A 25,351-nucleotide genomic window follows, 5' to 3' on the forward strand; every position below is an offset into this window, starting at 1 on the left:
CAACTGTATTCTTGGCGCCTTGGCGTTTTTTCCAATGGAGATGAAAGCCTTGGGAGGTAGAGGTATACATCTTTGCTGCAAAAGTCTCGCGTCTTCGAAGCACGAAGCTCTCTAGCACGAGGTGTAAAGGAGTGTCCCTGTGTGTTTTTTTTTAGCCCACGTTGCGTTGCAGCGTGAGGCGTAAACGAGTGTCCCGATGTTTTAGTACCGTGACTACATGAGACGACGGTTACAACGCCGCCGACACGAGGCGCCGACAGCCAGGGGCTCTGCCCCTAAAAATACTGGCAGCGGTTAACTTCAGTAGGTAGGCCTTCTTCAGCTACCTGTTCTGAAATGAGTATATGCATATATAGACAGTAATGACATACCTTGGCGGCCTTTCTTTCTCTGTTTTTAGAGACTGCTTATATTTACGTAGGGCAAGCCCTATATTCCCGAACTCCTGCAATAGAGAGGCAGTCAGCATAATTAGATTTAGTGCCAAAATGGTCGGAACCGTTATGTTGCCGTGATTTCGTACACAGTTCTGTGGTTACATGACAGCTCACAAACGCGATAAAGTGATCAATTTTAAATTTCTTTTCTAACAGAGAAACCGTGCTTTTGTAGAACTACGCCACCCTTGTTCGGTATTTCATGCTCGCCTGCAGCTTACCAAAATCGGCAACTTATTTTGGAGAAAAGTTTGGCATTCCAAACTATTTTTCCAGATCCAGTAAAGTCATTATCATTATCATCATCATTCCCTAGCGACATACTGAACGACAAAGTTTACAGTGAATTTGACGACCTCCTGCTGTGAACAGCCCGAGTGCAATTATTGGTCTTGTTCTTTATATCACCGCAAAACACAAGAAGCTTCGCCTCCAAAAATCTGGAGGACGCTTGAGCGCCGCTGTTAAGTGGGGGGCACGATTAGCGTCAGCGGGCCTTGTTCGCATCGCATGAAGCTTTTTGTAGCGGTATAACCACAGCCCGAACGCTACCACACCTTTTTTTTTTTTTTTTTTAAAAAAAGAAGGCGGCATTGCAGCGATCTGCACTCAGTGACTCGCGCACTGCCTCTCTCAATCCGTTATTCTTATCCCGTCAAATTAAGAAGCAATGACCCGAATTCCAGCAAAGGCCGCAAATGAGCGTAATAGAGGAAGGAAAAAGAGGAGACCCGATATTGGTTGAAAACAGTCACGCGTGCACAAAGGATGCGGTTACACTCCGTAAGAGATGATCAGTTACGTATACGAGACTGACAGAAATTTTAAAATATTAAAACCAAAGGCCGCACGAGAGGATTCAACAAAGCGCGCGACCAACGACGAGGAACGGCTCACGCAACACGCAACAACCATGAGTGATCGCTCGCATACGACCGCGTTTTTCCGCTGTTATATACCATCCTGTTGGAAGGCGCGCACGCGAAGTCGCTCGCAAACGAGTAATCGTATTACGGAAACGTGCGCAACGTTTCACCGATGCGTTACTGAACAGCAGAGAAGGGACGGAAGTAAGTTAGGCCTAACCATTCGGCCAGGCAGCGCTTATGGCCTTACATGCTGCCCGCCCGTGGTGGGCGCCCCGTGCCGTAAATACGACGCGACGCGAGTACTATTACCCATTCCCGACACGACGTCGGGTGCATCGTGATTGCCTCCGCAAAAGAAAGGAGTGGTTCGTCGCTGGGCTTCCGCGCAACCGACAAACGCGGCACGCCCTAATTGATTGCTGATGGCGCGCGTCAAAACACGGGGAGGGCGAATGCGATGCGGTCTGCGGCGACCGCGTTGGCCGCGTGGGCTATCCGCCGAGTGCGTCCGCGCGAAAGTTCAGTGGCCGCGCGGTTGAGAAGGAGTGCTGCGGAAACCTAATCAGCGCGTGAAATGGAACGTGGAAGCGGCGGAGAGGAACTGGGCGACACATGTCCATGGGTGTGAAGCGTTTAAGCCTAAGTGGACAGCGAGAGGGGTGGGACATGGGGGTAATTGATAGAGAAGGAGTGTGTGTAGCCAGCACTCGGACACGACGTTTCGACAGCTGCGATGCCGAATCGCCACCTTTTTCGACGTGTTTTGTTGCAGCATGTGCTGTATACTTTCTGACGGATCGCGCTGTGCACGCCTAGGAAGAAGGGCCTGCGTCAAAGCTCTGCCGTGCAAACCGTGCTGCCCAATTACATTTACGCTTGCTTAGACAAGTTAGTCTGCTTTTTAGTTTCGCAGCTGTTAAACATCCCTGATTCAGTGTGGCTCTGTGGTAAAACATTTCGTTAGGTATGAAAGTGCCCGACTGCGGCGTGCGTGCATTCCAAGCCGAAAAAAAAATTCAATCGAGCTGTCCGTTGTAAGGAATTGATCCCAGCTCCCATAAAATCCGAAGCTGTAGTCACAGGTCTACTAGTGCTTGCTTCGGGATAATAGCGTACTTAATGCTTTGTACACAAGCATCCTCTTGTTATTATGTCAGGGAAGCGAAGTGTTAGTTCAGAGTGTCTCGTATAATTTTCAACCTGAAAGGCCGTTGCTTTGAACCGCGAAGCTGTTTAGCAAATCGTTATTGTGCGTGTCTGCAGTTAAAAATACCCAGAAAACGCCGAGCGGACGTGACCGCGTGCCTCGCGGCGACCGCTCAGCGTGGCCTCCACACGTTGGTCAAGCCAGAGAATACCCACTTAGGGAGGTTGGCCAAGACTGGCCAAAAAAAAAAAGCTTCAGTGTTCGCAGTAATCGTGGCAACTCTCGCTCGGAACGAGAAAGGCTCCAGCGTTCGCCGTAATCGTGGAAACAGTTTCTCAGAACGAGAAAGACCCGTCATAGCGTACGCCCCTCCAAGATAACGTCCAATGATCATGACTTCCGAAAAAATGCAGGAAGCTACCATTTATGACAACAATGGTGAAGTGAAGGTCGTTGCGGCCGCGAAGAAGAAGCAAATCGGCTGCAATCATGGACTTAAACCATCGTGATGGCCTAACGGTTCAGTACAGCTTCGCTACCTTCAAGTCTTACGCGTTAGCGTGGGCTTCATTAATTTTATTTTTATTGATTGCCGAACGCGGCTGGGCCATACGTTGGGATGGATCAGTCTTCTTTCTTTCAGGGCAAATCACCTGTACATTTAACATTACAGTGTCATCTAAATCTGTCCGGCAACCAATTGCCCTATATCCATCCTTACTCAACCTTCGGCGTTGTTATGTAATATAATGGGGTATGAAGCCGCGGTCGTTCCCGGCGTTTCAAGCCGTCGGCCTGCGTAGCCGGCAGCCAAGAAACGACGTTGCTGAGCAACGTCGTTATCTTTTTTTTTCTCCATAGTAAACGAATAGCAGTGAGGTGGAAGGGGGGAGCGCTGGGCAGCTGGAACCCAGAGGTCCAGATACATCGGTTACCCGCGCTGACAACGTCGCTGCCGCCCTCAAACAAACGGCCACACCGGTGCCCTAAACCAGCATAAAACTGCATAAAGTGATCTCTCTCTCTCTCTCTCTCTCTCTCTCTCTCTCTCTCTCTCTCTCTCTCTCTCTCTCTCTCTCTCTCTCTCTCTCTCTCTCAACCAAGTGCGAAGCCTGTTATTCAAGGTCACAGGGAGAAAGTATTCCACGTTCAAGAAATTCAGGCGTTGCCATAGGCAACACTAAGGATTGTCGGTGTGCAACGCTGCAGGCGGGATTTTTCGAAGCGCATCGTCTAAGCAGCGCTATCGCGGCTGGAGAGATGCCACTCGCATTCACCTTAGTGGAGTGACTTGCAAGGAGCACTGACACGAAATTTTTGTGTTAACTTTTTGTTTCCACTGCATTGGAGCCCAGTAATCATAGGATGACACCTGAAATGAAATGGTCAACCGCAGCTTAAATAATCATTTACAGCCTCGTTTATTCGTTTCTGTTTCGGTTTCAACGACCCGAGCAGCGACGATACCGCCAGACAGGACGTAGCTCGTGACGACCCCGTTCTCGTCGCACTACGGCCGGTGTGGACGCGCGTGGCTTCCAGATCGTCGCACCCGCCCGGGGCACCATGACGTCAGTCCCAAAACTCTGACGTGATACACAATGCTGAGCAGCGTGCGCCAACAGCAGCCAGCGTTTTGGCTGCATCACGGCAGCCCTGACCTGGCAACTTTGGGGCGAAGCGCAGGGGCCCTATTCACGACTGCACAAATTGCCGGCAATTCAGGCAATTTTCCGGAAGTTATTTTTTATGGGCTTTGAATTTTGGTCACGTGCTTCCGCTCGACAAAGCGGTTGTGTGTGCTTTCGTCATTTTGACGTTTTATGACGTGACGGGCACCAGTTCTAAAGTTTACCTTATTTTTCATTACTGAAAGCGCATAATTCTTGTCCGGCAATGAAAAACCAGACTAAAAGCGCTAGACATGACAACGTAGGCCTGTCTTTGCTATGCAACAACAATAATGCTTGTAATACACACCCTCTCTGTGATTGGCAGGGAAGGCGTGACGTGTTTTAAATAGTTGGCGGGAACGATTACGTCTTGCATTGGCAACTTCCGCCTGCGTAAAAGTGACGTAATGCTACGTAACAGCTTGAAAATGGCGGCTGTTTTTGTCGCAAAATACAAGCAAAATAGGACAAAAAATTGCCCCGGCTTACGGCGCCGCGAAATGTGCGGCAATTTGCAACAGGCGCAGTTTCGCATGCGCGCTGTTTAAAGCATGTTTCCTACCGAAACAAATTATAGTTTCAACTGCTTCCAAGTCAGCGATCATGGAGCATACAAATAACGTGCAGTATTTTGCTTTTATGTTTGGCAATAAAATAAAAATTATCTGTTTGGCGTAACTGCAACATAAGAGGGCGGAACAAGCCTCTCCATGACAAAGAAGACCCAATGCATGGCATTTGTCCACACTCGTCCTAGTAAGCTGTTCGGTCACATGATCGAACTCAAGAGAAAAATAACAAAGAAAAGTGACTATTTGGTTCATTACAGCGCTGATTGAAGTCGAGCTTGACGAATGAGTGAATCGTCGATATCGGGGCGCTCCGCGGTTATCAGGCGTAGCGCTTCGCTGCTCTTATGTGTCATAGAAGCGATGGTCGCGGCCGTCTTTTTTTGTGATCACGCCATAAACTTGTAACATTGCAGCAGACGATGGCGACATGGCGTTTCGGCGGTGGCGGCAGGGAAGGTGATAACGCAACAAAGCGTGCATTGAAGCAGAGAGCCCAGCTATGTTACTAACAGCGATTGAAAGAAATAAATAGATACGGTAAAAAAATTGTGTGACGTTCTTTAGCTCGACATCCGCCTTTCGCTCGCTTTTGGATCAACGTTACTCGATCGCCTTGTGGTGTTGACGCCAAATTTGAGCTCCAGAAATGTGTTTTTGTTGTCAGCCTTAGCTACCGTCTTAAATTTTATAGTACATGCCAAGTGTTTTTATATCTTTCTTGCACAATATTTGATACCTTGGTAGCGATCTTTATGAGTGACTCGTCAAATTACACTGCTTGTCGTCATAGCTATAGGTGCAGCACGTCACTGATTGCTTACGTCGTGCTTACGCAAAAAAACATGGGCGAATTGCCGGCAATTTGTGCAGTCGAGAATAGGGCCCCAGACATAGTTTCATGCTAACATATACTAGAGGGAAATGTGGCGCTGCAATTGCGGATCGTCGTAGGCACCGCTACAAGTAAACCTGGATGTAAGGAACCTCTATGTAAAGAATTCCTGGATTTAACGAAGTCTTTCAATTTCCCATTGCCACCGCCATAGAAGCCCATGTGTTTGCGGCTTCTATGTAACGAAAGCGTTGTGGTGGTTAACCTTGACGGAACGAACTCGCTAAGCTAATCGGCCATTGTTTTTTGCACTTATACTGAAAAATTGGCCAGATAAAATGCACTAATTTGCCAAATACCTGCACTACTTTAAGGAACCAGCAGCTATGAAAACGTCTAGAATCGTCAAAAAACAGAATTCGTCATGATCATGATGATGAAAGCAGCGGCTAGCGTCATCTTATGGCTAACGTAGCACCAACTTGAGGTTGTCTAGCGTGACAAATGGTAAGAGGAAGAGTGCCACAACGCAAGAGTAGCGTGGCAAGAGTAAGTGCACTTCCATTTCTTTTTTGGACGACTTCCGTCGCCTCTTATCTTTCTCTTCCCCTCTTTCTCATCTTTTTCTCCCCCTCCCCTTTCCCCCATCTTTACTTCGATAAAGGTTACCCAGTCAGTCAATTTTTTTGCTCCCGTATCGCAAACTACTGTGCGTTTCCACGTGGAAGTACGGTGTCGTTCGAGAGTTACGTTTTCACGCGTGCTAGACCTGCCTGTCGGCGTGTAGTTGTGCGTCTTCAATGCTATCTGTAGGGTCGGTTCACCGGGGATGAGTCCTGGTATATAGTGTCCCAGCTGGCACCCTCTCAACAATGTTGAGTGGGAAAAAGAGCGCGAAGTTCCCCAAAAGGCGCCCTTTCAGCATAAGTTTGGTTCTTGAAACATATTTGGAACTCAAACGTGTCAAAATTCAAATGTGATACTCAGGGTACATTTGTGAATACAGCATTAAGTGACCTTTGCAGTGCCTGTTGTGACTAAGCTTGTGCGAAAGCATATAGATGGTATTCGTTGAAAAGTTTAGCGGTGAATTTCTTCGCTTGGCAACACTGGAAACGGCCACAGACATGGCCGATGCGCCACGGACATGGACAAGTACCGCCATCCCGCGGAGCCCGACGTAACGAGTGACGGCGCACTCACACGGTTGCATGGAGGAGAAGAGGGGTGCCTGATCTGGGGGACGTGCGCACAACGTCGCCTAGCAACAGACGCTTGGCCACAGATATGGCGGCGCACTGGCATGGTTGCCTGCATGCATTCCACGCCATTGAATACCGGCCATAGGCGCAAATCAGGCAGTTTCTCACTGTGAAAAAAGTCTTAAAAGGGTGAATTCACCTTCACTGATGTCAAGCATTCTGGTTTCGTTTCTACTTCATCCGCCCTAACCTTAACTCAAAACCTGCATGTAACGAAAACATGGATGTAACGAAAAAATTGCTAGCTTTTTTCAACTTCGTTGTACCCAGGTTTAGCTATATTCCAGCTAGCGACGTTCCCCACCTTCTTGGCCTGGTGAACCACATGGCTTCTCTTTTGTCTCGAAGCCAAAACCAACAAAAAGGGGAACATTTTTTAGATGCGAAGCACCTCTTGCTCGGGGGGATGTTTCGCGTCCGTGCCCCGTCCGCAGCGCCTCTGATAATGATTGCGGCAGGATGCCCCTAGGGATTGGCCAGCCAAATAATCCATCACGAGATAGCTTCGCGTTCAACCACCGTCGTCATCTTCCCGTAGGGGAACAGCTGAAGAAGAAGAAGGAAAAGAAGACAAAGCTGCGAAGTGGAGAGGGCGTGACGTTGCTCTCGCCCCGTCCACAGCGCCTCTGATGATGATTGCGGCAGGATGCCCGTAGGGATTGCCAGCCGAAGAATCCATCACGAGATAGCTTCGCGTTCAACCAACGTGGTCATCTTCCCGTAGGGGAACCGCTGAAGAAGAAGAAGGAGAAGAAGACAAAGCTGCGAAGTGGAGAGGGCATGTACGTTGCTCTCAGCCGGTGCACCAACGTCAACAAGCTTTGCTTCACCAACGCTGACGGAGACTACCGACTCTACCACAGACGACAACATTGACAAGAACATGATGGACGAGGTTCGGCGCCTCGAGAACCCCCGCCTACTCACCGTCACACAACAGTACTTGCGTGCCTTTGCCACCGGTGTGGGCCCGGACGCGGAATTCCCTCTGGCGCTACTAAACACCAGATCACTCAACATAACGGCAACACAATGGAACCACACGGAACCCCCATGATGCTTCGCATCCTCACCAGGGTTCCCCACGGGAAGGCGGTGTAATGTTTTCTTGTTCACCTTGCATGAAGCTTCTAAATAATCACTGACAAAAATATTTGTGGCGCTTCAATTTTACAATAACAAAAAAAATTTGAACGATCTTTTGCAGTAATATTGTTGCTTTTTTGCAGCATGCCAAGTGGAACGTGCAGCCCCGGTACACGACGGAATGCTTGCTGAAGTCCGGCTCCCCTAGACAGTGGCGCCATATTTCCCTCTAGCATATATTACTATGAAACTCTATGGGCGCACGGGGCCGCACTCAACGCGCCATGCTAGTGCCCATACGTTCTAAGCTTTTTTCTGCATGCAAAGATTAAAATTGATTTAGAATATGTTATAGAGAGCGGTTGCTGTTGAAACTCCCTGGGACATATCTCCGCATACAGTGTAAGCTTTTTACACAGTTATCCCAGCTTTGATATCATCGCGGCAGTACTCCTTTAAATTTCACACCGCAGTGCATACACCCTGATCTTCGAGATTCACTTCGCGGGTGTGGGAAGCTCGTAGATGAAAGTTGGCACAGAACAAAGAATGAGTTCAATGGAGCAGCTATCACGGTGGAATGATGCACCCGATTGTGGTAGTAGCAGTAGTAGTACATATATAGCAGCAAAAATTAACGAGACATCAACTAGGAGTGTTTCCCTAGCCAGAAATCCAAACGGGGTCTTGGAAGGCGTTAAGAAATTAGACAAATAATTAGGCAAACGATAAGATAACCAAATGGCGATATTATAATGTCGAGATAAATAATGGTGTCAAAAATTCTATAAAGTGTTCTCCCACGAAATATTGGTTACCGCCGTAAAACGAGGCCCTGAAACGACGCTCTAACAACGGCTCTGTTTCAGCTTGAGTTCCATGTGTGCCTGGCGACGCTCAAAACTCGGTGCAGCAAGATGGAGAGGAGGAAACTGCTGGGCCAGGAAGTGTGAGGGAAAATGGCGAGGAAGCAAGGAGCCGACGCGCAGGTGTGGTGAGTTCGCTCCTGAAGAAAACGCCTCCAGTGGTCGGAGTAATCTAACCTGGGTTCCTCGCGTTAAACAGGCGTCTATCGGATTGCGCTATCATCGCATTCGCTATCGCATGTGCGTTATCATCGCTATCATTGCAGCATTTTTCTTTGGGCTCGTAGCGCTTGCGTTGGCTTTGGATTTTAGCTGAGTTGAAGTGGACTTCTGCTTCGGTCTGTGGCAGTTTAGATGTTAGACTTCGGGACGGTGGATTGTCGACTTTGATTTAACTCAACTTCCGTGAAGAAAGCTTCAAATTTTAACCATCTTTGTCTTGAGAAGAGGGATTTGTTTTTAACCATGGAGCTGTTTAAGCTTGAGTTTCATCTGCCGCTTGAGTCGCTCAAAACACGGCGCAGCAAAATGGAGAGAGGGACAAATGCTAGGCCAAAAAGTGTACGGGAGAGTTGGCTAGGAGGCAAGGAGTCGACGAACAGGTGTAAGGGGTGCGTGTCGCGGTGCAGATGTTCGGGTGGGGAATTGGCTGCACCTAGTAATGACTTAAGCTCTGACGAGCAGGCGTTAGAAAGACAGCGTGCGTTCAGGGGCATCAGTGTCGGATCTACCTATCAGGCGGGCAGACCTAATAAAAGCCAAAGTTACAGCTAATGAAGACCGCCAACGCCGCTGTTTCCTCAGTCTTCGCGTCTCAATTACGAAGGTGGCCGGATTTGTCTTTTCTGGGGTTGGAGGTACTGGTGGTTCTTTGTATTTACCTAGGAACGTCCCTAATTTTAGCCGTTTTTTTATCCCATCTGAAACAGGTTCCACGAGTTATGGTGAGCCCTTGCGCCTCCTGGACTGTATTATGACATTACGCTTGCTCCTGAGGTGTGACGGCGCGCTATGCTTCCCCGCGCTGCAGATCCTGCGTATCCTGGAAGTTCCATCCCAGTAAGCTGTAATTCGCGCGTTATTTTGTTCAGCGACGACAAACTTTCTTGGGCTGCATAAATGTGAAAATTTGGTTGCGTTTCTCTGCCTGTCTTCCGGCGAGCCTGTCACTCGGTTCAACTGCCCGGCCAGAATAGCTTAAAGAACAGGTAAACCGAAATATATACAAGAAAGACCTTTCACAACTCCTAAAACTGGTGACACGCGTCATACATGTCAAGATTGTTCGGCTAAAATAACGCATTGGGAGTACTTGAGCTGAAACATAAGTACACAACTGCCGGTAGAAGCATTCTCTCAATCAACAACAGTCGTGGAATGGTTTTTTGTGGCAGCAAATAAAACGTTCGTTAAAAACAATGTCGAAGAGAGGCGATATAGATATAAACGTTAAAGAAAGATGTTCCCTCGAGATGCTCCACGAACATTGGCAACAAAATGTCCAGAAATAACATTGTATTTGGTAATCCGCAGCGAAGTAAGAAAATACTGGTCATTTTTTTAACAGCGGAGCTGTTTACCTTGAGCTTGGTCCGGTGGCGTTAGCAAAAAAGAATACCAAGAAAAAAACTACGCCGCCTGTAAAGGCTGCACCACCGCAGATGGGTATTATAACAATGAAGCCGGCTTTCGCGCCGACTCGCGTGTGAGCACAAGGAGCATATGCGTATGCGCACCCCTTACTACCCCACTTTAAAGGTGATAAGCTGGTCGTTCTTGGGCTAGTAAAAAAAAAATGGCACAGCTTTCACTAGTGGTACAAGGCTGGAGAAAGAGCGGGGCGGGGGTCGACCCACCTTCTTCCCCTCTGGGATCATTGAAGTCGGAGCTGGTCAGAGCTCCCTCCAAAAGCTCGTAAGAAGAAAGGAAGGGATTTTGCGAATGTAGTGGGGCGTGCGCGCAGCCCCCTACAATATGAAATAGCGTCCCGAGGGTTTCGCAGAAGCGGCACATGGTGGGGTGTAATATATGGCATTTAGTGGGACGGGGAAAGGTATTCGTCTGGAGTGCACGGAGCTACCGTTCTTCCTCTTTTGTTAGGTGCTTATGTGGTGCTGGGTTGGTGCTGGTGTTGAGGGCTGTTGAGGCTGGGAAAGCTCAAGGGGTCTTCGACGGAGGACTCCTTTCCATTGCTTTTCGCAATAAACACGTTTGCGCTCTCTCTCTCTCTCTCACTCACACACACACACAGTCTTCTTCCCTGGGATCCTTTGCAGTGTGGAAGACCGACAGGAACGGCCTTCTAAAATGCGGCTCAACTGGGCGTCACCCCTCAACACTTAGCGTAGTCTACAAAGAACATCACAAACGCTAACAAAACTTAGCAAAGCTTGCAAGACCTAGCTAAACTAAGCAAAACCGGAAGAAGCCACGTCGAACCCCAGCTCCGCTGTTTCTGTGGCCTTGTGCCAATAGTGCAAGCTGCGCCCATTTTTTATTCTGTGTGTGTGTGTGTGAGAGAGAGAGAGAGAGAGAGAGAGAGAGAGAGAGAGAGAGAGAGAGAAGGGTTGGAGGGGGAGGAGGGAGGGAGAGAGGGGGGAGGAGGAGGGAGGGAGGGAGATTTTATTCGTCGAGTGGAAGCTGAATGATCTTTCCGCACATGACCCCCCCCCCCCCCCCTCACGTACGCGCACAAAAATACTTCAGGACAAGTTGGGCGCTACTACAGGCATTTATTTCGTGGTGATGATGATGATGATGATAATGATGATGGTGATAAGCGGCTTTTCCTTTGCAACGGGGTGGTGCTGCGCAGCGACCTCAGCCGTAACGCCACTGTACAATCCAAAAAACAAAAACCCTTGCCAAAAAAAAAAACCTTTATGGAATTTTTGTGCTAGTCTGACTTCTATGTTCGCATGTCTTCCCAGATTGTTCTCTGCTCTTTTCCCACCAACATTCTACCATTCTTTTACTAGGCTCTACTGCTGTCCAATTAACTTTTCCGTTAACCTCAAATCCAAGCGCTTCCGGAAGCTGGATGGCTCCATCACTGAGGACTGGACGGATACTTTTGCACACCGTTACAATATGTCGCATGGTTTCTCGCTCCCTGCCGCAACCTCCGCACAATTCTTTCTGTACCGGCTCGAGGTTAAGTGTTTTTGTCCGCAAGCAACCCGCTCGGGCTTCAAAAAGCAATGCATTCTCCTTGATATTATCAAAGAACTTTTCCCTCGTGATCTCCCGCTTCCCATTTCTGTATAATCTAATGACTTGTTTGCGTCCATCCTCTTTTTCCAGGTCGTTGTCTCTGATTCTTTCACTTCATTTTTGTATTGTCTTGGTCGTTCCCCTGCGCTTTCAGGTTCCATATACTTTGTCCTGAGCCTTCTGGTTCTTTTCCTCCACTGTGTGTCCAAGTCTTTAATGTAAAAAATACCGTAAAATACCATCTCTGGTCGTGATATAAAAAAGCAGCGCAACCTGCAGTTTCCTACGGCCCCTGAGAAGAAAAAAAAAATGTCAGCCTCTAAATCTTATTAGAACGCGACTCCCACGGCCTCCATCCGCCCTGACCTTGCCATATCTGTCTCTATACAATTTGTACTCGCAACGTGAACCGTTTCCACCGGCGCCGGGGTCGTTATCGTGATAGAAATGTGGCTGTATAGCTTGTTGCACGCTGCAACCGTACGAGCTTATAGCTTCCTGGATATAGTGTGAGGAAGATTGAAGACCATATCGCCGATCAGGCACTCGGACGGTAAAACTTTTAATCCTTCGTACTCCTTCTTGTTGTACCGATGTGTTCGTAGAGCACGGAAGCGAAAAAAAAAAACGCATTTAAACAAGCCCTCAAAATCGCTGGTCCTCTCATCCTTCTGGATTACGTTAAAAAGGCGAGGGGATCTTTTTATAGTGGCTCTGTCGTGCTGTAAACCTAGAGATGATTGATTATAGACAATTATATTGCCTCGTTGCCAAGAACGATACAAGTTTCTTCCGATAAACAAGGTTTATTGGAGCGAACTTGTGCTCCGCAACAAAACAAAAGTAAACACGTGGCGAAGCAGCGGTCAACAAGGCGACCCGCACAGGCGCCTTGTTGACCGCTTGATCCCCTTGTTGAAATGGAATGGCGCAGCGTTTGCCTTGCGGGCTTTTATCTTTTCCATTAATTCTTTCTGGAACCGTCGAATTAGGTCCAGAACAATGAGGAACATTCTAGTCCAGTGACGACAGGGCGACTCACTCTCCCCACCAACTGAGATAGCCTGCACGACATACAAAAATAAGAGGAAACACGCGCTTCTTCTTCGAAAACAGATAACACAGCTTGGCCCGCGGCACGGCAAGGATCGCGAAGATATAGTGCTGATAACCACCGATGCTGATGGTTATGCAGAAAATTCCATCCCACGACCAAGTTACGTGTGTACAAGGCGCTGCCTTCCGGCACAGAAATTGTAATATAGCGGTCAATTGTTTATATAGAGGCATTTTTCTCAATAATAATATGGAACAGAAGCTTTCTTGCTATGGAAACACGCAATCCGTGAAGAGTTTTGTTTGCCATTATCTTCTTCTTCTTAATATTGTCTACTATAGGACGAGGCCTCTTCTATGGACCTTTGGCGGCTTATATCCTGCGAAGCCTCAATTCACTCTTTCCCTCAAATTTTCCGTATAATTGCAGGTAAAGTACCAGTCTACTTCGAATAGCTTCGTAACTGTTTTCCTGCAAAACGTGTAAACGCTGCGCTAGTTGGCAAAACTGCGCATTTCGATAGCCCGCAGCGAAAGCATGGAGCATGCATTCGAAGAAGCACCGCTACGAACGGGAGTGTGCAATCATCGCATTACCAAACACACACACACGCACGCACACAAAAGGATTTCTAAACGCCGCCCCCTGCTCCTCGTGGTCATCTGCCATCAACGCGCAGAGCTCTCCCCTCACGATTCCCATTAACGATAACACCACTAACGGCCCCACCACTGCGACGGGTGCAGTTCCTGAGGCTCAAACCTCCTGCGCTATGACCTGTCCCTTAACGATACACCTACAGCCTCTACCATTACCGACAGCCTCGACGGCACTATTCACCCCACATACAGCAATGAGAACGAAGCACTCATGGTGTGGCCTTTAAACCAACACGGACTACAAGACACCAATCTTGAGTATCTCTCCAAATATTTACCACGTCCCCTAGCCATTTTTGCTCTGCTCTGACCACCACATATCACGTGGTACGGGCTTGCCCCTACACACATACCCTTAACCCCATCCCTGCTGGCCAGCTGGGCCGGGCCGGGCCACCCGAAGTCGATTATTGGCCCGGGCCCGGGCTCAATGCCATGGGCCCAGGCCGGGCTCGGGCTTGAAAACATGGACCCAGCCGTTCATAGTTCTGACTTGAAGGAAAGGAGCATTAAAAGGAATGTTCTGAGTTTATTTTTACGCGCTTCGTGATGTTACGTGTACGCATTGTTTTAAAAACGTGTTTTGCTAGGTCTGATACTCACTATACTGTAATCTTAATGGAATTTCATGTGTTGCATCAAGATTTTACAGAGCCAGGACTGTCCATGTATTTCCGGACTAGGAAGCCACCCCAAAATTTATTTTTGCTCATTAAAGTTTCTTCTCTCTCTCTCTCTCTCTCTCTCTCTCTCTCTCTCTCTCTCTCTCTCTCTCTCTCTCTCTCTCTCTCTCTCTCTCTCTCCCTCTCTCTCTCTCTCTCTCTCTCTCTCTCTCTCTCTCTCTCTCTCTCTCTCTCTCTCTCTCTCTCTCTCTCTCTCTCTCTCTCTCTCTCTCTCTCTCAAGATTTTATATTTTGGGGTATAACGTACCACAGACACGATTAGAAGGAATTCCCTAGCGGGGAAGGGCACTCAGACATCCTGTCCTAGAGCTCTGCACCGATGTTTACGTACACGTGCGTTTTAGATGTCGCAGCCATCAAAACGCGGCTGCCGTGGCCGGGCATGAAATTCACATGAGAGAGAAACACCACCACCGAGCAACCTCTGCAGGCACAATATTTCAATGCGCGTACATGCTCGTGGATTCAAATGCGGAGGGAAAAAATTCAGCAATAAAAACTTGTGGCCGAGACAACAACGTGAAGTTGCGAAGTATCTGGTCATCAGAAATGATAGTGCATGTCTTTCGTGTAAGAATACGAACTATTATTACGCCGTTGGGAAAGGGGCGTGAACTGCAGACGGTGTATCGCTTGTGCTACACCAGCGTTTCGAAGGCCTTTTAATAGAACGTCGTTTGACTCCAATTCCACCACCTTTGAGCTGCTATACACGACGCTTTTTCAAAGGTGTTTGGTTGAAATGCCGCTTGGGTCAAAGGAGCACCACAACCAACCTTTGGGAATCTCAAGGGCATTTGAAACACGAACGCGTGTACTCTCACACGGAGTTTGCGCATGCTGTATTTACAAAAAATAATTGTTTACGACTAAAACTTGGTATTTAAAAACCTCGCTTTTAATCACTTTTCTTTTGTTTTTGTTTACTATCACTTGGTCTACGATTACGGAGTAGCTTGGTGCTCCCAACACCGGCATTGCAAAAAAAGAAAGAAAGAAAGCTGCCAAAGTTTTGCATGTTTTATTTATGTGCGCAGAACATAATCAATTTGATCCCTAATTGGTCAATTTTAATTCTAAAGTAAATTTTTCGTGATTTTGCGGGAACGAAACTGAGCAGCAATGACGACACCAATACACGGTGGATGAACGCGGAAACTTTCAACAGCCTTCGAGATTTGCCGTGTAGATCAGCGGTACTTCTAGTCCGAATGACATTTGAAATTCCGAAGGCCATTTGCCGCAAATGTCCTTTCAAACACGCGTGGGGCGCAGGTATAGGCTATATGTACGTGCACTTCTTAACCGTAATTTTTTGCATTTTCTGTTGATGACGTGCTTGTTCAGACTGGATGCTCCGTCTGATTGCGCGCTACGAAGACACTCAACCGAATATAATGAACAAATTTTTTTCAGTCTAAGTCCGGGCCTCCTCACACACACGCGAGCCCGTAGGCTTAAAAATCAATGACCGGGCCCGGCCCGGGCCTGGGCTTGAGACGACGGGCCCGGGTCGAGTCAGGCTCACTTATAAACACCCGGGCCCGGCCCGGGCGCGGGTCGGGCTCGGACTTCATAAAGCGGGCTAGGGCCGGGCCCGGGCCTTAAAAATCAGGCCCGTGCAGTGCTCTAATTATCTCCTCGTCACCTGTGCGCGGACAGCAGGATGCCTGGACTCACCCATAGAGGAACGGCTACAAGCAACACTGTGTGCTCATATAAATGTTCTCTCTCTTTCTCTCTCTCTCTGTATCGAACTTCGAAGATTAGTACTTTATGTTCATTTTCTTGCATCTCCTTTTTGCAACAGGATCGGCTACAACACCGGCATGCCTCTTTATTTTAAAAGAAGTGACAGTTCCCCTTTTGCTTAAATCAGGCAAATCATATAACTTAATGAAGCCCCATTCAAGTGGAACACGAAAATCGCCCCGTCAAACAAGGCAAGAGGGGTAGACACCGCGAAGGAATTCTGAATCAGAGGACACGCCAATAAATACGAATATGCTGTGAAATTTTACTCTGTCGGTGATTTAACTGAAATATTTCAGAGACAGAGACAGAGAGAGGGAGAGAGGGAGGGAGACTTGAGTTTGAGAACGCCGTTTTAGCTAATGGGCGTGGCAGCTTGCGAAAATTAGTAAGAAAACTTTCTGTAAATATTTTAAATATTAATGAACCAATTGAAGTGAGCAGTTAGCGCTTGGCAGCACTAGGCACTGAAAAAAAAAAAAAACGAATAGAAGCCCTCACTTCCCCCTTTCACGCTACGCCAACCCTTCCATTTGCATATTTGGCGTACTGGTGTAGCCACTCCGAAGAGATCTCTCGTGCAATCGAGGCATAAAATACGCCAGGAATCCTCCCTGCCTCGCCACAATCTAACAAATAGCAAACAGCCAGGCAAGTTTAGTTACATCGTAAAAGGGTTCTGCATTGCCGGCCGGCTCGCCTCGATAAAGTTGACAGTTAGAATTACAAGTTACACTGTGATGGATACTCCGTCGTCCCTAACCGAACACTCAGAAGTGGCTACCGGGGTGGGGAGGAGGCCGAAGGTGAAAGGAGGTGGAGTATATTTTCCCACGTTCATCTCTTCTACGATATATTTTCCTCCAGTATTTTGTGCTTGCCGCTTTGCGCAGCGAGACTAACGTGCGATCCACGAGCCGCGAACGGCATATCGCATTCACAGTGAGATATTTTTTTTTATTATTTAATTGAAGCTGGGAATGCCGAACGGCGAGAGATCCACTCGACATGTCCTTGAGATTGCCTGCTAAGTGCCCGCTCTGCTTCATTTACGGGTATACTTCGGTTAATTTATTGACTCTGGGCTTCGTGTGACAGTTCACCGGCCTGTAGCAAAACGCGCGCTTAATAACACGGCAAGGCGTAACGTACTTGAGCGGTGAGACCTGTCTTTAGAAATGTTCGGAGTGGATAAGCGTTTTTGGAAAACTTTCCAGCTGTAAAAATCTCGGCACTGTTTTGAATTCCTCTTTTATTTTTTTTATTTTTGTACTAATGGTTAAACTGGGTCGTTTCTACGAAAGCATTTTCTAATTAAAAAAAAAACTTGCGACGTTTCTGCGACTGCGCGGGGCAGTCAGACACCGCACGTTAAATTATACTCAGTCGCTGGTTTTAAACCAGGATAGAGTACAAGACGTCTTAAAGTTAAGCGGGTTGGTTTTATTTATTTTCATCTATCACATTCACTTCATTCGTTTTGGAATGAACTTTGATTCTGTTCGGTGTCGACGCCACTACCGTGCCTTCTCCATCAAAATATAGTTCGATTTTCTCCCGTTGACGTAGAAATAAACAAAATGTAATGACTTTAGGCAATGCTACAAAAAAAAAAAAATTAACGAACACTGAAGTGACCTGAACTGACGCGGCATTCTCCACAGCGGCACGTCGGCCAGTTTGTTTCGATAAAACTGGAGATGTAATATCGCAATGTTTTCGTGCGCCTCCGGCAGGTATTGCGGCCGTTGAAAACACGGTAGCTGTTTGTTGTGCGTGTAAGTGTTCGGCCCCGACCCCTGTGCTTGCTGCAATACACGGCCGTCGAGCATGTTCGAAGGAGCGTGATTTGCGTTCTTACCGACGCCGCATTCGAAGCGCGCCTAATCGCACGTGCTGCCGCTTTCCTAGCTGCTCTCGAGGTGTCTGTCCTCCCATTATATGATGTAACACTCACCTGTTACACCGCCGGCTAGTAACGCCGTCGTTTTCAATGCGGATATATTCATTCGAAACGGCGGCCGAATTGAATGTTGCAATAAAAATGAAGGGCTTAGAGAGAGAGAGAGAGAGAGAGAGAGTGATCTTTAATGAAGTCTGGCAATGTTAGCTGGGCTAAAATGCCTAACTTGCTACGCCAGTTGATGACGGGATGAAGATGATGGCGATGATGTTCAAGAAGTTGATGCGTACAGATACGGCGAGTTATTTACAGCGACTGGTCTAGACCTGTGTGTTGCAGGTACACTATCAGAGCTTTGGTAGCCCTTAAAGCACGTTTAGGACAAGCCCATGGTCCTAAAACGTCCTTTAGCTGCATGTCCACGGAAAGCGGCAGTCCCAAAGTCACTGCGAGGGATACTCTTTGAGCACTGAATCGAGCACATTCACAGAGCAGGTGCTGCAGGGTTTCTCGCACATCACAGTGTGGGCAGAGTGGCGACGTAACCTGTTTTATCTTGAAGAGGAAGTTGCGCGTGTATGCGATATTCAACCGCATGCGATGTAGAATTGCTTGTACCCGCTTGGGGAATCCTGGTGGCATTTTAAATTTGCAGTTGGGATCTATGAAATATAACGGCGCGTAATGACGTGATACGTCATCCCAGGCTGCACGCTGCATGTTCCGCTTCGGTCAAATACACCGAGCGTTGTAACAGGTGATGGGTATATTTGCGCGCATACACACATGCATACGCACGACAAGATACAGAAAACTCACCGGTCTGTCTCTCTCGTAATGTATTAATATAAGGACTGGCCGTTGGTTTTTATTTAACATGGTCGGGTAATCTTAGAGTTAGATTCAGTGAGCAGAATTATCGACTTTAAAATAAAAAAAGAAACCTATTTTAAGTTTGCCAGGTCTTTTGTCTGTGTGTGAGCGTGTTTTTTGCAGGTGGTCATCCCAGTGCTGTGGAATTTCTTTTAAACCATTCATAAAAAAGTTGTTCCTGTGTGCGCTCAAAAACTTGTTTCGCCGTGCATTCTAGAACAATAAAGTGTCTATGTGTGTGCCAGCGTAATTCCACCCTCTTTAACTCTAAACCACTCCCACGGCATTTGTATGCGTGCGGCGCATTTTTTTTTTTTTAACTGGCGCGATTTTTCAGAGGAGAGGGCATGTCTATCGCTATAGCCAGTTTGGCTTCGGCGCGTGATTTCTGAAATTCGATATACATGGCGGTGGTGTATGCATGTTAACTTGCAGTTGGAGAGGAAAAAAACAGATCAAACCCAGTGGAATTTAGAGTGAGACAGCACCGTGCAGCATGGTGTTGATCAATATTTTGGCTCGCAAATCCGCCGTTCGGTGTGTACCCCAAACTTTCGCGTAATACGGAGCTAATGTGTCATTCGTTGTACTCTATATTTAAGTCCATTTGCAATGACTTCTTCTTTTTCATAATTATCAACAGCCGCGCGGTGAAGGCCGAATACGTCGTTCTTTCCCCGATATCTTTAACGTAATATCAGAGATACCCAGCCGCTACACAGTTTATTGAATGGTTACGAAAAGTAAGGATGATGAATCGAGTATATTGAAACGGGAGTCAGTTGCTGATGCATGGGAACCCGCCACGTGTTGGGAGAATTCTCAATTTCTGAATACCCTGGCCCCTGCCATGCAAACTGAGTCACGCAAGCATGACGTTATTTACAGAGTCTGATCAAAGCCTCTACCTCGCAGGTGCACGAAGAGAGCTTAAATCGGCCGCTATGCAGTGAGGACGCGACCAAAGACCTAGTTCGTCCGTTTTTTGTAGCCTCTCGCAAAGCAGCTGGCCCAAACGACACGTTGGCGACAGCGGCATATCACGTGTCTTAAGCTTCTGCCATATGGTAGTCGAAGTAACTGCAAGTCACTAGCAGTGGCGTAAATCATGGGGGGGTCAGGGGGGTCCTGACCCCCCTTGTGTTCGGGCTGGGGGGGACACCCCTTGCAAGTGTCCCCCCCCTTGAGATTCATCTTTCATTTACCTTTGAAAGCTAAAACAACTGTTGTTTTTGTCACTAATAAGTACTGCACGAGCTGAAATAACCATCCCGTTTTTTTTCAATAATTGATGCAGCTGTAGCGGGCATTGAGAAGAGGTTTAATCCAGATTCTGAGGGAATCGTGACGTACAGGGCACCGGAACTTCTCCTTCTGAACCGGTCATCAGAAGCAAACTTGGACGTGATCCGACGATACAAGAGCATCGATATCGGTAAAGTCGTGTCTCGCGTGCGCTTGTTGCGCGAAGAACACTGCAACCTCAAGTCCGTCGACGACGTGGCAGCAGTACTCCGGAACATGCACACGTCCACCCGCCAGTATTTCAAGGAAGTGGAGAGTGTTCTCAGGATTATCTTAGTGATGCCGGTCTCTTCCTGTGAAGCAGAGAGATCGTTCATTGCCTTGAGAAGACTGAAAACATGGCTGCGTAGTACGATGGGGGAGAAACACCTCAACTGCATGGCTTTGGCACACGTTCGTCAAGACAATATAGACCTCATAACGTTACCAGGGTTGTTGAAAAACTTTGTCAGTGCGTGCAAAAACCGCGCTCTCGTTTTTGGACCCTCTAGAAGTGTCGAAAGCTAGGAAGCATGTCATAGGTGATCAGTACTCATACTGTACAGAGTATTTCTTATTGATCTTTTTTTAACGTCTGCAATAGCACAGTGCAATTACGTAAGGTACAAAAGCATGCTCGTTTTTCTTATTTTAATTCAAATCACGATAGTAATTTGTATATAAATGAAAATAAAGCACAAAACAAAATGGCCGCCTTGGCAAGATGTGTGTCCCCCCTTGTGATTTTTCTGGATTTACGCCACTGGTCACTAGCTATACAAAGAGAGGTACTTTCCCTCGATGAAAGGTTAAAATAAACAGGCAAATTCAACATCTAAGACTTAGTTCCCGTCTGAATGGTTGCCATATATAGACACAGTCGTCTCTGTTAAGGCGTGCGGATTCTTTTCTAACTTCACCACCGTCATTGTACAATCTGCAGTGTAATGAAGCGCAGTGAACACAACTGAGCCTTCCAAATAGCTAAAGCTATCCGAAAAAGAAGGGCAGAAAGATTTGGAGCCGATTTTTTTTGTTTGTTTTATTATCGCGCCAAGCTGAAATCACGGGGATAGCTATATCGTCACATTATTCGGCTTATTCAAAATTACCACTTTCGAGGTTTCGGCTTAAAGATATTTTCGGAAGTAAATTAAAGTAAATGCAGTGTCACAGGCGGTTGTTCAGCTCTCGGGCGTATATTTGCGTTATCATCCTTATCATCAGTAGCTTTTTTACTGTTTGTTTATGTTATTATGTCATCCCCCCACTCACTCTCGTACAACTGGCATAGCAAGCTGTGCGCCCATGCTGGGCTACCACCTCAGGTCTCACCGACGACCGTTTTTTAGAGGCGAAGCCCTGTATTGATGGGGCTGTTCGTCTTCTGTCGTCGTCGTCGTCGTAATCTTCATCTCATGTAGTCACGGCACTAAAACACCCGGAAACTCGTTTACGCCTCGCGCTAGAACGTAACGCTTGCTAAAAAAACACCGGAACACTCGTTTACGCCTCGCGCTAGAGGGCTTCGTGCTTAAAAAACAAGAGACTTTTACAGCAAAGCCGTATACCACTACAAACCAACGGTTTCATCTCCGTTGGCAAAAACTCCAAGGCGCCAAAAATGCACTTATACACTGCGTGCTTACACTGTGCATAATAAGTAATTAGCTCGAGACTGGCTGGCTGAATCACTGTTCCAGGGGATTAAGTGCGTAAGAGTGAATGATTACTTCAATATACGCAGGGTGCACTGGTATCTTGGTCCACATTAATAATGTAGGCAACAAAAAGCACAACACCCTTAAAACTCGCGTTCACTTTAGGACGGGGTCTTATACAGTGGCGACCTCTTCTGTGCGCAAACGTTTCTCATCGCAAGAGCTCCCACGCGACTATGATAGTCTAGATATCGGAGCAATTATATGACGCACGGAACGTAAACGCCACAATGCGAACTCCAGGTATGTTTCAATTGACGCTGAGAAAGGAAGACTTTCGGACTGTCATTGATCTGCGTATTCCCGGCGCAAACTTTGCAATCTTCAGCAGAGTCTACAGGGTATCTCTCTCAGTTCCGAACGGGGACCATTTAATCTGTGTGTATCGACGAGGCCTCACAGTTCACTCCTTAGAAGGACTTCTTATGCGGGAATCTCCTCTTTAAGGAAGTGTTAGAGACGCCCTTTTTATAGTAGATAGGCTCAAGGTCATTTCGAATTTGGGCGAACTCCCGGTCCCTTAAGGGGAAAAAGATGGATAACAAGGCATTCGGCCCCAGCCAATCGATCCAGTTTTTACGAAAGGACAAGTCCTCATCAAGGGCGTCGGCATTGCGCCGACGTTTCGGCGAGAGGACCGTTCTCCTTCAATGTCATTATGCATAAAACGTCGTCATAAAGCCTTGACCACAGACTTCACTTCCATCTCGCCTCTCTTGTTACAACAGGTCCCTTTAAGAAAGGTTCGTTTAAGCTGCACTGCAGCGGACCGGGAAAGGGAAGCACGTGTCAGGGTCACGTGTACGGCAGGTGCCAAGGCGCACCTGAGAACGAACAGGACGCACAGATGTGCACAACCGGCAACGCAAGAAAACACCCCGGAGCGCGCGCCCGGCGGAGTGCACCCATGACTGGAGAAGGCGCACCTGTTGCAACCGCCGCCGGGTCCTCTTCCTCGTCGGTGCACACCAAGCCACCACGGCAGCCGCCACCGGCTCACCACGGGGGGCTGTCACTCGCATGACGACACCGCGAATCCACGTTCCCAGATCGATGACCACCGGCCTGACCTCACATCCTCGCGGCTTTCTTCGGCGTCGGGTTTCACACCATCCTCACTGAACACGCACATGGACCGACGACCACACAGACACTCGCGAACTGCCGGCGCTCTCGTACGAAATTCCCCTCCGTGGAAAGAAAAGCAGAGGTGACAGTGCGGGGTTTGCGGAACGCCACGAAGTGTATCCCGGGTTCCTCGTGTTGCAAGGGGTGGGCGCTCACTCCACTGGCTTGGGTCGTAGGCCTCGACTACCGGCGTTGCGCCGCACGCCGAAGAGCGGCGGAGGAGGGAGCGTACTGCGGAGCGCTCTCCGGGAAGGTGGAGAGGGAGAAGGCCCGAGGTGCGCGCACTGTGGGCAGCGGCGCACCGGCGGAGGCAGCAGCAGCAGCAGCGCTATCCGGGGAGCGCGGAGAGCTGCGGAATCCGGTAACGCGCGCAGCGCCGATCTCTGGCTGGACCGGCGGGCTCGACGTTGGAGCGACGGTAGGCAGGAGCTTCGCGCCGCGCGCTGCGCAGCGGTCGCTCAGGGGGTAAAAAACGAAAAAAAAAAAAATCCTCTCGTCTCGGTCGTCCTGCGGTTGCGGTAGCGGCGCCGTTTCCCCCGCCGACGCGGGGACGAGCCTCCTCTAGCGAGCTCGCTGACGGTGACGCGGCGCCCGCTCGATGTAGGGGAGGCGACCTACGCTACGCCAGGAGCATCCGGAAGGCTTCCCTCCCTTTCTTCCGGGCGGCGCGTAGAGCGCTAGACCACGCCCCGCCCTGATGGACGCTCCTCCCGTTTTTTCCCCCTCTTCACTGCCCCCCCCCCCCCCTCGCTTTTCGTACGCTGCCCTCGTTCGCGTGGTTAACGCGGTGCCACCATGCAAAGAAGGGTAAAAAAAGAAGCTCTTGGTGAAGTTAAGAGTCAGCTCCTCCTCCCTCGTTTCTCGGTTGCATAAAACACGCGATGTTTAAGCGGCTGTCGAAACGAGACGCACGCGCCGCGAAGCCAGGAAGAGAGATGGGCTCGAGGGCAGAGATGTGTCAGCCTGGAAGATTGATGCACGAAACTGGACTGCTGGCGCTGGGCGGTAAGAGCTACTGTAAGAAACGATGCGCGCAGCTGACGCAACAGGCCAGCGTGGAATGTCCGTTAGTTCGCGATGTCACGGTGACTCAGGTGCTCAGAGCACTCTAACTTTTAGTGCACGCGCATGCGCAGTAGACTGAGACCGCATGCTGGGACGTCAACTCGCAAACAGCTGGGTAGAAGAGAGGCAAGTTTTAGCGGAATCCTGTAAAGTCTGGAATACATCTAATGAAAGAATTATCTGGCACTTGAGCCCCGCTTCGGCACGGCCTGAGTGACGCGTTCGAGTAGCGTACGTACCTACGGAACGGTAATATCATGCAGGGCCAGAGATGCTGGGAGTCGGTAAGGGGCGCCAAAAATACGCCAAATAAACGGTTCGCAAGGCGTGTTATCTGATCTCCCGAAGTGAGCAGAAGCGACCGCGGTTTGGGAAAAAATGCGGCCTGAGCACTTTTTACATTCCAATCGACAAACACCACTCAGCGGACCGATTCTGCGCTACCCCTGGGCCTTCACGCCACCGATATAACCTCTCAATTCCCCGCAACACGCAACCGAACCAAAGTTAGAACACTCGCTACAACCAACTCCCCAAGGGAGGAAGGCAGACAAGTCTGGCGCCGATGCTGATGCAGCCAAGTGTACACTGGCCATCCCAGTCGTCAACCACAAGCTGGAAGAACACGCCCCAGCCACCATGAAAACACCCAAGCCCGACTGAAGCTAAAGCTGCCATCGCCTTAACTTTACACAGAATGACACCCACGCAACGTGCTATTCCTATTCTTTCGGTCTCTCACGCCGCTTGCAATACCATTATTAGCGGAAGAATATTAACCTTGCATCATCGAATCCTGACAGGCATGCATGCCAACTGACCGGATCCAAACGACGCGAGTTATCTGGACCCTCGGCCACGAATCTCTCCAAGGCAACCAACATGGCTAGGCTAATGCCTCCGTGAGCCGCGCACAAAATACCTCGGGCTCAGTTCTTCTGCCTTGCAAGCACATCCTGCAGTTTCATCGACTATACCTCTCCCCGTGCAAAAAAAAAAAAAAAAAAAAAATCCCGGGCCACCTCCAGTAAAGCGGAACCTAGGAAAAGGCGCAACATGCAGTGTATAAGTGCCTTCTTGGCGCCTTGGCGTCTTTGCCCAGGGAGATGAAACCATTGGGGGGTAGAGGTATACAGTTTCGCTTGAATCACAAAGCGTTCTAGCGCGAGGCGTCGGAGAACGAGTGTTCCGTTGTGTTCTTTTAGAACGCGTTACGTTCTATCGCGAGGCGTCAGCGAGTGTCCCGGTGTTTTAGTACCGGGAATACAT

The 25,351-nt window shown here is 48.6% G+C and overlaps 1 protein-coding gene across 2 annotated transcripts in view; it reads right to left on the minus strand.

The window, feature by feature from the left end:
• The window catches only part of Trh (PAS domain-containing protein trachealess), a 450,481-nt gene extending 426,916 nt beyond the window's left edge, over nucleotides 1–23,565 (minus strand). Inside the window, exon 1 of one of the 2 annotated variants that reach the window (XM_077681612.1) lies at nucleotides 22,816–23,565. The gene's annotated coding sequence lies outside the window, so the exon portion shown is untranslated. The remainder of the gene's footprint in view (nucleotides 1–22,815) is intronic. The other variant, XM_077681614.1, reaches the window with a different exon arrangement.
• Nucleotides 23,566–25,351: the final 1,786 nt, after the last annotated feature.

The sequence above is a fragment of the Haemaphysalis longicornis genome, unplaced genomic scaffold (genome assembly GCF_048455015.1).
Source record: "Haemaphysalis longicornis isolate Haplotype H1 unplaced genomic scaffold, Haemaphysalis longicornis Haplotype H1 scaffold_8, whole genome shotgun sequence".
Lineage (NCBI taxonomy): Eukaryota > Metazoa > Arthropoda > Arachnida > Ixodida > Ixodidae > Haemaphysalis > Haemaphysalis longicornis.